Source organism: Tachyglossus aculeatus, chromosome X1 (genome assembly GCF_015852505.1).
Source record: "Tachyglossus aculeatus isolate mTacAcu1 chromosome X1, mTacAcu1.pri, whole genome shotgun sequence".
NCBI lineage: Eukaryota > Metazoa > Chordata > Mammalia > Monotremata > Tachyglossidae > Tachyglossus > Tachyglossus aculeatus.
This window is the reverse complement of record NC_052101.1, coordinates 23,561,138-23,577,766: the sequence shown is the minus strand read 5'-3', so window position 1 is coordinate 23,577,766 and position 16,629 is coordinate 23,561,138. Positions and strand designations below refer to the sequence as shown.

The 16,629-nt window shown below is 41.5% G+C and overlaps 2 protein-coding genes across 2 annotated transcripts in view; one reads left to right on the top strand and one right to left on the bottom strand.

Moving 5' to 3' along the window:
• The window catches only part of LOC119949834 (dedicator of cytokinesis protein 2-like), a 381,064-nt gene that overhangs the window by 253,800 nt on the left and 110,635 nt on the right, over positions 1-16,629 (top strand). The gene's annotated exons all lie outside the window — the stretch shown is intronic.
• The window catches only part of INSYN2B (inhibitory synaptic factor family member 2B), a 109,741-nt gene that overhangs the window by 66,924 nt on the left and 26,188 nt on the right, over positions 1-16,629 (bottom strand). The window lies entirely within an intron of this gene.

Sequence of the window (16,629 nt, the reverse complement as noted above, 5' to 3'; positions counted from 1 at the left end):
CAAACGTATTTATTGAGTGCTTACTGTGTGCAGAGCACTGTACTAAGTGCTTGGGAAGTACAAATCGGCAGCATATAGAGACAGTCCCTACACGGGCTCACAGTCTAGAAGGGGAAGACAGACAACAAAACGAAACATGTAGACAGGTGTCAAAATCGTCAGAACAAATGGAATTATAGCTATATGCACATCATTATCAAAATAAATAGAATAGTAAATATGTATTTATTTTAAGCCCTGGGAATGTGGCCTGTAGTCAATTTATGATGGGGCACATAATGGAATAAGGGTGGGCAGAGGATGGCACATATCAGATGGTGCAGCCGCAGACTAGTGAGGCAGACCCCAGAGACCCAGACCAGCCAGTGTGGGGCTAGGAGGGTTGGATCAATCTTTCAATTGTATTTATGGAGAGCTTACTGTATGCAGAGCACTGTACTAAGCTCTTGGGAGAGGGAAATATAACAGAGTCAGTAGACACATTCCCTGCCCACAAGGAGCTTACAGTCCAGAGAAATCTCCGTGACATGCTCCACTCAAGCAATCACTTCCCTTGCCCCTGCTCTGTCCCTAGAATTGTGTTGCTATGTGTGGTATTTCAAGTGAAATATCACCATCAGGGTATTGGCTGTGCATCTCAACAGTTGAGGATAATTGAACATACCGATGATGTAAAAATGAAATATACATTTCAACTGGAATGTGTATTTCCTCGGTTTCCTCAGCTGTAAAATGAATATTAAATACCTGTTCCCCCTTCCCCTTAGACTGTGAGCCCCATGTGTGGTAGGAACTGAGTCCAACCTGACTATTTTTTTTTTCTTTTTAATGGTGGTTATTAAGTGCTTATTATGTACCAAACATTGTACTAAGTACTGGATCAGATAATCAGGTTGGACACAGTCCATATCCCATGTGGGCCTCACAGTCTTAATCCCCATTTTGCAGATGATTTAAGGCACAGACAAGTGAAATGATTGTATCCTCCCCAGCGCTTAGAAGAGTGCTTTACACATAGTAAGCGCTTAACAAATGTCATCATCGTTATTATTATTATTATTTACCCAAAGTCACACATTGACAAGTGGCAGAGTCAGGATTATAATAATAATGATGGCATTTATTAAGCGCTTACTATATGCAAAGCACTGTTCTACGTGCTGGGAGGTTACAAGGTGATCAGGTTGTCCCATGGAGGGCTCACAGTCTTAATCTCCATTTTACAGATGAGGTTACTGAGGCACAGAGAAGTTAAGTGACTTGCCCGAAGTCACACAGCTGACAATTGGCAGAGCCGGGTTTTGAACCCATGACCTCTGACTCCAAAGCCCGGGCTCTTTCCAGTGAGCCATGCTGCTTCTCACTCCCAGGTCCATGTTCTATCCACTAGGCCATGCTACTTCTCAGTTATCTTGTATCTACTTCCAGCTCTACCACTTACCTGCTGTGTGGCCTTGGGCAAACCACCTCACTTTTCTGTGCCTCAGTTACCTCATGTGTAAAATGGAGGTGAAGACTGTCCCACCCAATTTGCTTGTATCCACCCCAGTGCTTACTACAGTGCCTGGCATAAAGTAAGTGCTTAACAAATACCATAATAATAATAATAATAATTATTATTACTCCAGTACTTAGTTCATTTAGTAAACACTTAACAAATACCACAAACTGGAAAATGTTCTCTCACCTACCCCTGCTCTCAGAAGAACTCAATAAGAGTAGGAATAATTGTGGTATTTGTTAGGCACCTACTAGGTGCTAAACTTGGTGTAGTTACATAATATGCAGATCAGTCACAGTCTGTGTCCCACATGGTGCTCACGGACCAAAGTGTTTACTACTCATTTTACAGATGTGGAAACTGAGGCCCAGAGCAATGAAGTTACTTGCCCAGTCATGCGACAGGCAAATGGCAGAGCCGGGAGTAGAACCCAGTTCTCCTGACTCCCAGTCTTTTGCACTTTCCACTTGGCCATACTGCTTCTCCTGACATTTTCCCAGAAACATGGATGCGGCTCCTTATTTTCCCCATCTTTCCTCCACTATTTCTCACTTCTCCTTTCCAATGCTCATTGCCAGGGGGATTGCCATTGCTCCCAATTTCCAGGAGGGCATCTTGTATCCCTGGGATTCGTCCCAGCAGTCATTGTTCCCCAAGCAGATTGCCGCTGCTCAGATGCTTTCCCTATCAGGAATGAGTGATGTGTAATTTATGGTTAATTGTTGCTATTATTTATTTTCTCATTTCATCGCTGAGCTCTCAGACGCTTATATGAAGGTTGCACTCTAAATGTTATGAACTTTGATTTGCTTAATTCAGAATGAATGTAGCAGAGAACAATCGGTTATCAGTAGAAAAAGCCCTATTCATTGAATGGAAAATGGATGTGCTAGTAGAGCCTGCAATTCTCCCCACACCCTTCCAAGTACATTTTGTGGGCGGGGGAGATGCCAGGATCTATGAGTCACAATCCAAGTCTTGTCCTTTGTGCATTACAGTGATTAAAATCAATTGACAGAGAAGAAATTTTCAAGTCATTAGCTGTTAAAGAATGAATGGATGTTAGGTTTGGGGATGTGGCCCTGAGAACATCATGCGTTTCCAGTTTTCTAGCTATCTACCTCTCTGAATTGCTGGGCTGTCCAAAAGGAAGCCTACCATAAACTCCTCATGGGTAGGGATGGTACATTCTGACTCTATTGTACTCTTCCAAGTGCTTAGTAGAGTGCTCTGCACACAGTAAGCATTCAATATTGGTATGAAATTGGTATGGACTGTGTCCGGATAGTTGGCAGGTGTTTTTGAGACAGTCTGTCCCCTTGAGCGGAAAACATCAGTCCTGCTTTGACTGATATGAAGTCACCACACTTCTCTTTTGGGACATGGCCTCCTCTGTCACCCTCACCTGGTATTTCCATTTACTCCGATTTTCCCACCCTGTGTCTATCAAATCCTGGGAATCTGTCCTCAGAGATTCCTGAAGAACTTGGACATATGAATAAGGGTCTGTGGAGATGTGCTTTTTTGGGAGCTTAATTTAAGTTAGTGACTTTGTACCAGGACAGCGCAGCATAGATGGGGCAGAATTGATGGCGACATCAATGAAGAGGAGATGAGAGGTAAAGAGATGATGAATAGCAAGCTAGGAAGCACAGCAGTAAGTGGCCTGAAGAAAGCAGGGGTGGAAACTCTCCTCTGGGGATTTTCTCTGTATTATATTTTTAGGGACTAGAGTTTCACCGGACTGCATCTCTCCAGAGTATAATCTGCTGCCTGCCCATGTTTCTAGGAGACAGAAAAGAGATCTGATTTGCTGAGATGAAAACTAAGAGGAGAATGATAGACCGAAAAAACTTCAAAACCAATAGCATCTTTAGACTGCAACCATTAAAAAATGAATTCAAGGTTTGAGGGCTTATAATAAAATGAGAACACTAATAAATAACCAGCGTATGGTTGACTTTGGTCACGTCCTCTTAGCCATGAAATGAAGGTCTTCTATCGATGCAGTGGTGAAAATTGCAGATGCTGGAAAGCAATCTTTCATTGCTGTTTTATTTTGCCTTGTGCTTCAGCCACTACATTATGTCTTAAAACTTGTCAAATTTTGCACAGTACACTGACTTTTCAGGAGAAAAACAGGTCTGCTAAAAATATTAAAAATCAGACACTTCTGCTATAAGTAGTCGTTTTAATTCAAAATTTCCAGAGATAAATAATAATTAGTAATGGCATTTACTTGGCAGAACAGGCAAATAAAATCTACTTGTTATATTTCTTTTATGACTACGCCTCCTTAAATGTAAACTTGACTACTGAAAGGTCAGATGGTCAATGGTCTTTCCGATTAAAAGAGTCTAAAAGGTACTTTTAGTCGACTCACTTTCAAAAGTATTTTCAGATGGGTCTTTCTTGTTTGTAAAGCAATTTACCAAATACTGTACAGTTCTGATACCAAGGAAATGGGTTGGGAAGAGGGGAGCATTTTTAGCAAAAAGGAACAAAGGCTTGTCTTGAAATAGCAATCTAAGTAATTGTATTCAAAGCAATCGCAAATGAATACACAAGCAGTTTATGCCATTTCACATTCCCTTCTCTACCCTCTTAATCGAGTGCTAGAAGAGCAGCAGAAGGTGCTGGTAAAAAGGAAAACTGGGAATGGGAAGAAATTCTCTCTGCTTTTCTCCCATTGTTCTGTACCTCTACTTCTCTCCTCATCTGAGTCTCTTTCAATATGTCTTGGTCTATACTCTCTCTGTCTTCATGTGACTGCTCCCTTAAGCCAAGCCTCTGTCTTGGTTCCTGATTCCTCTTCACATCTAGCCTCTATCTGCCTCGTGCTCTGCCTCCTATAAGAGGCAGGAAGAAAAAGAAAAGAAGTGTAAGATGCGGTTAAAGAAAATGAATAGATAATCCCTTGAAAGTTTAATTCACTGTAGGTGGTGTCAGGAACCAAGGTTTGAGTCTAGGCTTAAAAAGGCAAATATATGAACGCAGACACAGAGAGAAAAGTTGAAAAATTGAAAGAAGAAACATCAAAGTAACTGTGGGGATTTTTGAAGCATCATCTTTCAGAGTCGATTTGGTTTCAAAACCAAATGAATAAGCATCTGTGGAGGTCTGCTTCTCTGGAAGCGTAATTTAAATTAATTAAATTAAACTAGATTTAATTTCAGTACTTAGTACGGTGCCTGGCACATAGACTCTTCTAGACTGTGAGCCTGCCATTAGGGACCGTCTCTATGTGTTGCCGACTTGTACTTCCCAAGCGCTTAGTACAGTGCTCTGCATATAGTAAGCCCTCAATAAATACGATTGAATGAATGAATGAATGAATAGTGAGCACACAACAAATACCATAAAAATGAACAGTAAGGACAAAATTCTTATTAATTCATGGGCTAAAAAGATGAATTCATGAATTCATGGGCTAAAAAGAAAACGCTTAGGAATGTTAGAGCCTCCCTAGCCATTAGAAAGACTTTTAAGCATGGCAAGCAGCATGGACTGTTTCTTCAAGTCTCCTGTGGCCATTGATTGATACTGGATTCTGATCTGGCCTATCGGGTCTCAGTTTCCTCATCTGTAAAATGAAAATTCAGTACCTGTTTTTGCTTCTACTTAGACTGTGAGTGCTATGTGGGACAGGGACTGTGTTCCACCTGGTTGTCTTGAATCTACCCCAGTGCTTACTTAGGATGGTGCATGGCGCATATTAAGAGCTTTACAAGAAACATAGTTATTTTTATTATTACTATTATTATTATTGGTACAACCCAGTAATTGTGATGCTTAATTGTGGTATTTGTTAAATGCTTACTGTGTAACAGGCATGGTGCTGGGGTGCTGGGGTGGAGACAAGAAAATCAGGTTGGACACAGCCCCTGTCCCGCAAAGGGCTCACAATCTTAATCCCCCATTTTACAGATGGAGGTAACGAGGCACAGAGAAGTGAAATGACTTGCCCAAGGTCACATGGCAGGCAAATGGCGGAGCTGAGATTAGATCCCAGCATGGCTCAGTGGAAAGAGCCTGGGCTTTGGAGTCAGAGGTCATGGGTTCAAATCCCAGCTCCGCCACTTGTTAGCTGTGTGACTTTGGGCAAGTCACTTAACTTCTCAGTGCCTCAGTTACCTCATCTGTAAAATGGTGATTGACTGTGAGCCCCCCGTGGGACAACCTGATCTCCTTGTTAACTCCCCAGCGCTTAGAACAGTGCTTTGCACATAGTAAGCACTTAATAAATGCTATTATTATTATTATTATTATTATTATTATTATTAGTATTATTATTATTATTATCATCATCCCAGGTCTTTTTGACTCCCGGGCCCAGGTTCTACCAATTAGGCCATGTTGCTTCTCACTACTTAGATTTCATAAACATATTCCTGCCTGCTCTGCTCTCAGGAGAAACCAAGATCGTAAATTAAATGAAATCCATGCCACAGCACCCAGCACAACCAGATGAGTGATTAATTGCAGCATTGTCCTCAAGTAAATAGTACCACACACATGTATGAGGACCAGCTGGAGAGAGCTATTTTGAATTACTGGATTGGATTTGGGGAAATAAAAAAAACGTGAAAATAATTTAAAGTCAGAAAGTCTGTAATCTAACATCATTAAACAGAGTATAGTCCACAGTGTAACAATAATAATAATTAATAATAATGGTATTTTTAAGCACTTACTATGTGCCAAGCACTGTTCTAAGCACTGGGGTAGATACAAGGTCATCAGATTGTCCCACGTGGGACTCACAGTCTTCATCCCCATTTTACAGATGAGGTAACAGAGGCACAGAGAAGTTAAATGACTTGCCCAAAGTCACACAGCTGACAAGTGGCAGAGCCAGGATTAGAACTCACGACCTCTGACTCCCAAGCCCAGGCTTTTTCAGCTAAGCCCCGCTGCTTCTCTATGTAAGTGTGTAAGAATGACACACTTCTAATCTCCCCAGTTAATTTCCCTCAATTGCAGTGTCAGCACTTCTGTGTCACTTAAACATTGAGTACTCACAATCTCCCATAGCACGTCTGTTCATACCTTACACACCCTATTGTGTAAGCACAAAATTGTGTACACGAGAAGCAGCATGGCTCAGTGGAAAGAGCCTGGGCTTTGGAGTCAGAGGTCATGGGTTCAAATCCTGACTTTGCCGCTTGTCATCTGTGTGACTTTGGGTAAGTCACTTAACTTCTCTGTGCCTCAGTTACCTCATCTGTAAAATGGGGATTAAGACTGTGAGCTCCCCGTGGGACAACCTGATCACCTTGTAACCTCCCCAGCACTTAGAACAGTGCTTAATATATGCCAGCATTATTATTCCAGCGCTTAGAACAGTGCTTTGCACATAGTAAGCGCTTAATAAATGCCATTATTATTATTATCCACTTCAATCTTCCTCCTAGCTGTTATGTTATTTTAGCTTCTGTCTCTCCCATTAGATTGCAAGTCTCTGAGGACAAGGATCAAATCTAATAATAAAAATAATGGCATTTTTTAAGCGCTTAGTATGTGCAAAGCACTGTTCTAAGCACTGGGGAGGTTACAAGGTGATCAGGCTGTCCCATGGGGGGCTCACAGTCTTAATAACCATTTTCCAGATGAGGTAACTGAGGCACAGAGAAGTTAAGTGATTTGCCCAAAGTCACACAGCTGACAATTGGCGGAGCTGGGATTTGAACCCATGACCTCTGACTCCAAAGCCCGGGCTCTTTCCACTGAGCCACGTTACTTCTCATACTAACTCTACTATACTTTCCAAAGAGCTTATAAAGATGATAATAAAAATAATGGTATTTCTTAAGTGCTTACTATGTGCCAAGCACTGTTCTAAATGCTGGAGTAGATACAAAGTCATCAGATTGAACACAGTCCCTGTCCCACATGGGGCTCCCTGCCTTAATTCCCATTTTACAGATGAGATAACTGAGGCTCAGAGAAATGAAGTGATTTGCCCAAGGTCACATGGCAGAAGGTCGCAGAGTCAGGATTAGAATTCATGTCCTCTGACTTCCAGGCCCGTGCTCTTTCCACTAGGCCACACTGCTTCTCTAGTTCTCTGCACACAGCAGACTCTTGATAAATACTATTTGTTGACAAATTGATTGGCATTAAAAAAAATCAATCATCAGTAATAAACAAATAATAGTTAAGATGTGAAGCTGATATGCATTTAGCCAACTAAATTAAAACTCTATTTAGGCAACAATTTTTGGATAATAGTCATAGAATTATAATGTTTTTCACTAAATGAGCCAGATACTTAGAAATCCCAATTTAACACGGCATCAAAAAATGGTCTCACTTAACCATTCTTTCCACGTGAACAGAATGGTGGAACTAAGAGGCTAGAAACACTGAATCATATCAATCAATCATATTTATGGAGTACTTACTGTGTACGGAGCACAGCACTAATAATAATAATAGTGATGGTATTTGCTAATTACTTACTGTCTGTCAGGCACTGTACTAAGCACTGGGGTGGATACAAGCAAATTGAGGTGGAACAGTCCCTGTCCCACCTGGGGATCACAGCCTCAATCCCCCTTTTAGACTGTGAGCCCATTGTTGGTTAGGGACCGTCTCTATATGTTGCCGATTTGTACTTCCCAAGCACTTAGTACAGTGCTCTGCACACTGTAAGTGCTCAATAAATACGATTGAATGAATGAATGAATGAATGAATGAGGTAACTGAGGCACAGAGAAGTGAAGTGACTTGCCCAGGGTCACACAGAAGACAAGTGGCAGTGACTGACGGAATACAATACAACAGAGTTAGCAGACACGTTCTCTGCCCACTGAGCTTACAGTCTAGAGGGGGAGACAGACATTAATATGAATAATTCATAGTATAGAATTTGAAGATAAGTTCATAAGTGCTATGGGTTTGGGGCTGAAGTGAATGTCAAATGTCCAAAGGTCACCAATCCAAGTATATAGACGATACAGAAAGGAGAGTGAGCCGGGAAAAAGTGGGCTTTAGGAAGGTCTTTTGGAGAAGATGTGACCTTAGTAATGCTATGAAGGTGAAGAGAGTTGTTAGGTATATAGGGTTAAAGACGGAATTCCAGGCTAGGGGGAGGATGTGGGAAAGGGGTCAGTGGTGAGATAGACGAGATCAGGGCGCAGTGAGTAAGCTGGCACTAGAGGAGCAGAGTGTGTGGACTAGGCTGTAGTAGGAGATTAGTGAGGCTGGGGCAAGCTGACTGAGTGCTTTAAAGCCAATGGTAAGGAGTTTCTGTTTGATGTGGATGTGGATGGGCAGCCATTGGAAGTTCTTGAGGATCAGGGAGACATGGACTGAATGTTTTTGTTGATAAGTGATCCATGTAGCAGAGTGAAGTATGGATTGGAGTGGAGAGAGACAGGAAGCAGAGAGGTCAACAAGGAGGCAGATGCTGTAGTCAAGGAGGGACATAATAAGTGCTTGTATCAACAAGGTAGCAGTTTTGAATAGAGAGAAAAGGTTAGATTTTAGCAATGATGTGAAGGTAGAACTGACAGGATTTGGTGACAATGAATATGTGGGTAGAATGAGAGAGATGAGAAGCAGCGTGGCTCAGTGAAAAGAGTACGGGCTTTGGAGTCAGAGGTCATGGGTTCAAATCCCAACTCTGCCAATTGTCAGCTTTGTGACTTTGGGCGAGTCACTTAACTTCTCTGTGCCTCAGTTCCCTCATCTGTAAAATGGGGATTAAGACTGTGAGCCCCATGTGGGACAATCTGATCACCTTGTATCTCCCAGCGCTTAGAACAGTGCTTTGCACATAGTAAGCACTTAACAAATACAATCAGTATTACTATTAGATGACTCAAGGATAACACCAAGGTTATGAGCTTGTGAGGTAGGATAGTGTTGTTGTTTAGAGTGATGGGAATGACTGGGAAAACAGGGTTTGGGTAGGATGATAAGGAGTTCAGTTTTGGGCATGTTTAATTTGAGGAGCTGGAGGGGACATCCAAGTAGGTATGTTTCAAAGGCAAGAGAAATGCGAAGAGGTGGATCACTTTTCTCTAGAGACAACTCTCTCTCTCTCTCTCTCTCTCTCTCTCTCTCTCTCTCTCTCTCTCTCTCTCTCTCTATTTCTCTCAAAGGGGTTGATAGCAGCTGAGAGTGAGACAATTAACCAGTGGTATTTATTGAGCACTTATTGTGTGCAGAGCACTAGAGGAAGTGCATGGGAGAATATAATACAACAAAATTGGAAGACATTGCTTCTTGCCCTCAAGGAGCTCACAGTCAAGAGGTCAGGGTGATGCGTCAAATTATCAGGGTGATACTGCCTCCTGGAATACCATAATTTTTGGCAAATATAAGACATTCCAGATGAAAGTCCCAGCCTATTTGTTTTTCTACATTTAATACAATATATCTAATAAGTCCCCTTGGGTAACGAGAATCCTTTAGTAGTCAATCATATTTACTGAGCATTTGCTATGTGCAGAGCTTAGGAAAGTACAGTATAACAATGTGACATACACATTCTCTGACCACAAGAGCTTACAGACTAGTGTCTAAGAACATCTTGGACTCTATGTAAAGATGCCCCTGGAACCGTACCCCCCTCTGACATCCTCAGTCGTGGGCTTTTGTATAAGCAATTCGGAAAAGGCTCTACTTGAAATTCGAAATGGTTTTTGTTTTATTATATGGAGTGTGGTTGCTGCCTGCTTTGGGAAGCCCGATTCTGTGTTGGTGTGCAGCCCTCAAAGGCACTGTAGCTCACAAGTGTCAAGTTCTTTCTGTGCTTCTAAATCTAAGACTGGCCATGAATTAAGATAAAACTACATCATTTATGCTTCATACCAGTTTAACATGAAAAATGAAACGATGAAACGATCACAGTTGTTAAAATGTACACAGAAAATTCAAGGGAGAATAATGCAAGGATTTGTGTCATTCTGTCTTTTACTGACCTTTTAGTTGGTGTCAGGGAACAAATTTTCTAGCACATCGTCACCTGAAAATGCCTGTAACAGATGTGAATCTTGTTTATGGATGCAGGGTGTAAAATGAAATGTCAGTCCAGGAAAGCGCTCTTTCATTCTTGGAGTTTTCTCAGAAACCTCAAAATATTCATAGCCCAGATATTAAGGGAATTAATTTGTGCAGAATTCATGCGTGCAAGAAAATCTAAAAATGAGCAGGAATGGAATTTGGATTCCAGATGATTTATCACTGATTAGCAACAGTGCACACACCCTGGCAGGAGCTGCACAGATGTTAAAGTGGAATGACTTCAGGTATTTACAGATTATCATGAATTTGAACTACTTTGCAAGAACCTATTTGCATATTTCTAGACAAGATTCAATTTCTCTCTTATGTTAACTTTCCATGTAGTGAAATTCCTGCATATTCTTTTTATGCCTTTGGGGCTTTTAGTTTATAAATAATGGAGAAAGCCTTGGAAATGTTAGTTGTTTATTTAGAATTGAAAACAACCATTGGTTCTATCTGAGGAAGTAGATTTTTTTGTTTCTCCATTAACTCTTGGGCTAAGACATAGGAATCTAGACAATGGTATCTAATGCAGTGTTCAACCAATACGGGGGACACTGATTGCCGCCAGTGATTTACTGTGATGAATGAATCACAGTAAATCCCTTCAAAGCCCTACTGAGAGCTCACCTCCTCCAGGAGGCCTTCCCAGACAGAGCCCCCTTTTTCCTTTCCTCCTCCCCATCCCCCCCACCCTACCTCCTTCCCCTCCCCACAGCACTTGTGTATATTTGTACAGATTTATTACTCTGTTTTACTTGTACATATTTACTATTCTATTTATTTTGTTCATGATGTGCATAAAGCCTTAATTCTATTTGTTATGATGATTTTGACACCTGTCTACATTTTTTGTTTTGCTGTCTGTCTCCCCCTTCTAGACTGTGAGCCCATTGTTGGGTAGGGACCGTCTCTGTTGCTGACTTGTACTTCCCAAGCGCTTAGTACAGTGCTCTGCACACAGTAAGCGCTCAATAAATACAACTGAATGAATGAATGAATGCAGATGAGCTAGGTAAGTGCACATAATTAGTAACAAAGCTCTGAGTAAAGCAGGATTCTCTGATAAGGCACATCTAACTTGAAATAGTTTCTTGGCTCCACCCATTTTTGAAGAGGTACTAAATGTAGGCTTCCACAATCAGATAACTTTCTGGTCAAAACTTCCAAATCTGTGAAGCATCAGTGAGGAGCTAATAACTTTTGTTCACTAATTCATTCAGTTGTATTTATTGAGTGCTTACTGTGTACAGAGCACTGTACTAAGCACTTGGGAAGTACAAGTTGGCAACATATAGAGTCGGTCCCTACCCAACAACAGGCTCACAGTCTAGAAGGGGGAGACAGACAACAAAACAAAAGAGACTAAAAAAAGCCCTACTTGAGAAGCAGGGAGGTCCTGTGGAGAGAGCACAGGCCTGAGAGTCAAAGGACCTGGTTCTAATCTTGGCTTTGCTACTTGCCTGCTCTGTGATCTTGGGCAAGTCACTTTACTCAGCGTGGCTCAGTGGAAAGAGCCTGGGCTTGGGAGTCAGAGGTCATTCTTATACCTGCTCTGCCACTTGTCTGCTGTGTAACTTTGGGCAAGTCACTTCACTTCTCTGTGCCTCAGTTACCTCATCTGTAAAATGGGGATGAAGACTGTGAGCCCCATGGGGGACAACCTGATTACCTTGTATCTCCCCCAGTGCTTAGAACAGTGCTTGGCACATAACATTATTATTATTACCTCAGTTACCTCATCTGTAAAATGGGGATTTAAAACCTGTTCTCCCTCTCCCTCCCTCCCTCTTAGAATGTGACACCCAAGTAGGACATGGACTGTGTCTGATCTGCTTATATTGCATCTACCACAGCTCGTGGTACAGTGTCAGTCAGTCAGTCCTACTGATTGAGCGTTTACTGTATGCAGAGCACTGCACTAAGTGCTTGAGCAAGTACAATATAACAATAAACACATTCCCTGCCCACAATGAGCAATGCACTCAGTAAGCACTTGACAAATACCACAATTCTTCTCTTCCTTCTTCGTCTTTGTCCTTATCCTCTTTCTCATCATCCTCCTCCTTTCCTTTCTCATTATTATTATATCATTATTACAATCTTCAGGGAATAATCCCCACCATGAGTGACATCAGTGGAGAAAGGCAATTCTTCTACAAGATTCTAGCAGAGTCATCCAGCAGTATCCACTTCTGAGAACCTGGTTCTGCTGGTAGATTCCAATAAACTTGTGGGTAGTGACATAAACATTTTTTTTAAATGGCATTTGTTAAGTGCTTACTATGTGCCAGGCACTGATCAACGTCCTGGGCTAGATTCAAGATAATCAGGTTGGATACAGTCCATGTCTTTCATTCATTCATTCAGTCATATTTATTGAGCACTTACTGTAGTACAATTCAGCAATAATGAGAGAAAATCCCTGCCCATGCTGGGTGTACAGCATGGGGCTCACAGTTTTTCATCCCATTTTACAGATGAGGTAACTGAGGCATAGAGAAGTGAAGTGACTTACCCAAGGTCTCACTGCAAAGAAGAGATGGAGGGCCCAAGTCTTTCTGTCTCCCCAGTTCATTTTCTATCCATTAGGCCTTGCTGTTCCTCCTGGACACCAATTATTGGACAACATATTTTGTTTTGTTGTCTGTCTCCCCCTTCTAGACTGTGAGCCCGTTGTTGGGTAGGGACTGTCTCTATATGTTGCCAACTTCCCAAGTGCTTAGTACAGTGCTCTGCACATAGTAAGTGCTCAATAAGTACGATTGAATGAATGAACACCAGCTCGTGGTCACTAACATAATTTTTCATTTATGAATAAAAGGAGAACATCTTGGATGCACCATGTTGATTTTATCAGCCTCCAAAGGGGGTGATCCAATGATCTCAGGATGGGGATCACCAAGCTGAAACAGTGTAACTATAAATTCTCTTGACTTGAGCCCCATCCAATTGCCTGACCTTGTCCTTGACGGTTGTGTCTGGGAGCCATGTTCTTGAGGAGCTGCTCTTCTGGATCTACCTTCATTAAGAGTCTGTTCCTTGAGGTCAATGCAAGGGGCACCCGGAGTCCCAGCAATCTCTTGGACCAGTGGGAAATGTTAGAAAGTGACTTTGCTCAGCGTCCTGATGGAGTTCAGTCCCCAGGCCAAGAGAGCAGCTGGCAGAAAGTGCAGCCTGGCTACCTTCCTGCAACATGGTCAAGTGATGAGCTTCCCATAGGACACAATCACTTGGGGGTTTAGCAGTTGGTGGAACACAGTGACTATAAAGCTCCTTGATATTTCGAAACAAAGCATCAGTAAGGAAAACACCCCACTATTTGTCAGCATCCTTTGGCTGTGGGTTTTAGAGCAATGGCGTTGTGTAGCCTAGAGTTTTTATCCCTTGTAAACCATATATATTTCCAGCCTTTCAAATAGTTTTTGGGAAAAAAATCTATTAACGCACAAGTATTTTCTCCATTCTCTCCTCTCCTATTGAGGATGGCTTGGTATCCAAGAGCAGCAGAAACATAAAAAAAATTTAATGCTAGGATTTGAATTTAGTTTTCTTTTTTTAACTTCTTACTATGTCTACCTTACCACAGCCCAGTTTTCTCAGGCTCTGGGTCTATTTGCATAGTAAATGTCTAAATAAGTTACTCTTTTCAGGAAAATAAGAACCTATGGGCAGTGCTTTTGAAAGGCTCCTTTTATGAGCATTTCATCTCTCTGCAATGCTCATTTAAACTCCCAAGAAAAATAGAGAGAAGAGAGAAGGGAGTCGGGCTCTGTCCCATCGTGGCAAATGGCAGAAGTTAACTAGTGCAGTAAATTCACTAGTCTCTAAGCTTCTCAAGGGCAGGGATCCTTACCAACTCCTAAATACTTAAAACATTGGTCTGCCATTGATTAATTAACAAGCTAGTTATCAGTAACTTTAAACCAGGATCACTGATGTTGAGATAATAATAATAATAATAATAATAATGGCATTTATTAAGCGCTTATTATGTGTCAAGCACTGTTCTAAGCACTGAATGGTAGAACACAGTCAAGCTGCCAGAAATGCTTACTACTGCTCGGTTTGGGTGGCTGAAATGGGGCTTCTGCAAGAAGGGAGGGAAGAATTAATGTCCTAAGTGAAAGACAGCCTCAAACAATGTGACATCACAATGCTGGGTGATAGTGCGACAGTTAGACCAGCCTGCTGTGCTGCCATCAAGGGAGGGCTTTCTCTCTTTGAACAGTGGCTTTGTTTTCTGAAGCAGGTTGCCAAGAAAGCAGATTCTAAAACAGTGAAGCCCCTATGCAGTATATCAGCAGAGCAAAGTACTGTCTTCAGGTGCATGCAGTGTGGAAAGGATTTTTGGTCCAGTATTGGCCCTTTCAGCCAATTGCCTCTCTCTTTTTTGCCTTTGCATACTGGGGAGAAATGTATAGATACCTGTTAGATTATAAAGTTCCTAGGGGCAGAAACCACGTTTTATATCACTTAAAATGAGGGTCCATCACCACATCCTGTGCACATGCACGGTGGATAATTAACAAACATAGTAACATTAATTAGTGGTACAGTAATGAAAAAACATTTCATAGTCCTCTAGACCTCAAGTTTGTTGTGGGCAGAGAACCTGTCTACCAATTGTGTTGGTATAATATTATTCCAAGCACTTGTACAACTCTGTATACAATAAGCTCACGATACGTACCACTGGTTGATTAGTAATAATATTAGACAACACCATAGGCAGTGGCAGAATTAGACTCCCAGACTCAGAATTTGATCACTGTATGCCCTTAGGTTGACCACAATAGATTTAGCAGGCTAATCCAATAATAGAGCCAGGGCTTTTGCTGCTCACACTCATTTCAGCTCTGACAATAGATTTTTGCACTAAATTCTTCATATTTGAATTTCATTTCATGGGTTAGTGGGCCATGTTATTTTTACTTCCATTAAACCACTAAAAACAAATAGAAATCATTATTTCCCCTGTAAAATCACTGGATCACCTTACAAGTAAGATTTTCATTGGCTAGCACTTGGATCCCTCCATCTCAAATAGATTCAGGAGGCAGAAGGGTCAGAGAAGGAACATTTTTTAGAGAAATTCTCTCAGCATGTGGTTTTATCTTCACCAGTGTGAATTCCTGTTACATATCCAAATAATCTTGTGTACATTAAGTTTCCACATAACTCTGTGGGCAGGGATTGTGACTGTTTATTGTACTTTCCCAAGTGCTTAGTACAGTGCTTTGCACACTGTAAGCACATAATAAATATGATTGAATGAATGAATGAATTAATGAAATTATGGTGACATCAAAGTGCCCTTGAAGGAGATGACCACTTATTTGTGATGCTGGCGGAAGATATGGAGTGGAGTTTTTTGTTGCCTTTTTTTCAGGAATTTGTGTGGGTACACATCCCCGTGCAGGCTTGACTTGATGAGCTTTAGATGGATTGAGAAAACGCCACAGAAAATAGGTGAAGTTCTTATTTGGTTGGGTTTCTTAACCCCAATTTTCATACTAAGATGCTCAAATACCCAAGCCTTTACATCTTGTTGAAAGGAACTGGAAACTACCACAGTGAAGACCAAGTTTTCTAAGCTTGAAGGAGCAGGTATTTGGACTGTGTGGTGGGAAATAAAGTACTTTGGGAGTCTCCAGTAGAAAACACTGTAAGTCCAATATGTTAAGTGTTCTTACCTTTGGACAGTTTACCTTGTAGAAGCCCTTTTGGTTTAAATAACCCACATCCCTTAAGTAGAGCAACAGCGTGGCTCAGTGGAAAGAGCCCGGGCTTTGGAGTCGGAGGTCATGGGTTCAAATCCCAGCTCCGCCAATTGTCAGCTGTGTGACTTTGGGTAAGTCACTTAACTTCTCTGTGCCTCAGTTACCTCATCTGTAAAATGGGGATTAAAACTGTGAGCACCCCGTGGGACAACTTGATCACCTTGTAACTCCCCAGCACTTAGAACAGTGCCTTGCACATAAGCGCTTAACAAATACTATTATTATTATTAGGGTTTCAGACAACTAGTGTCCTTCTCTAGGTGACTTTGAAAATGGATGCAAAATGATTCATGGGAAATTGGAACCACTTCATTGATATTTTCAATCCTT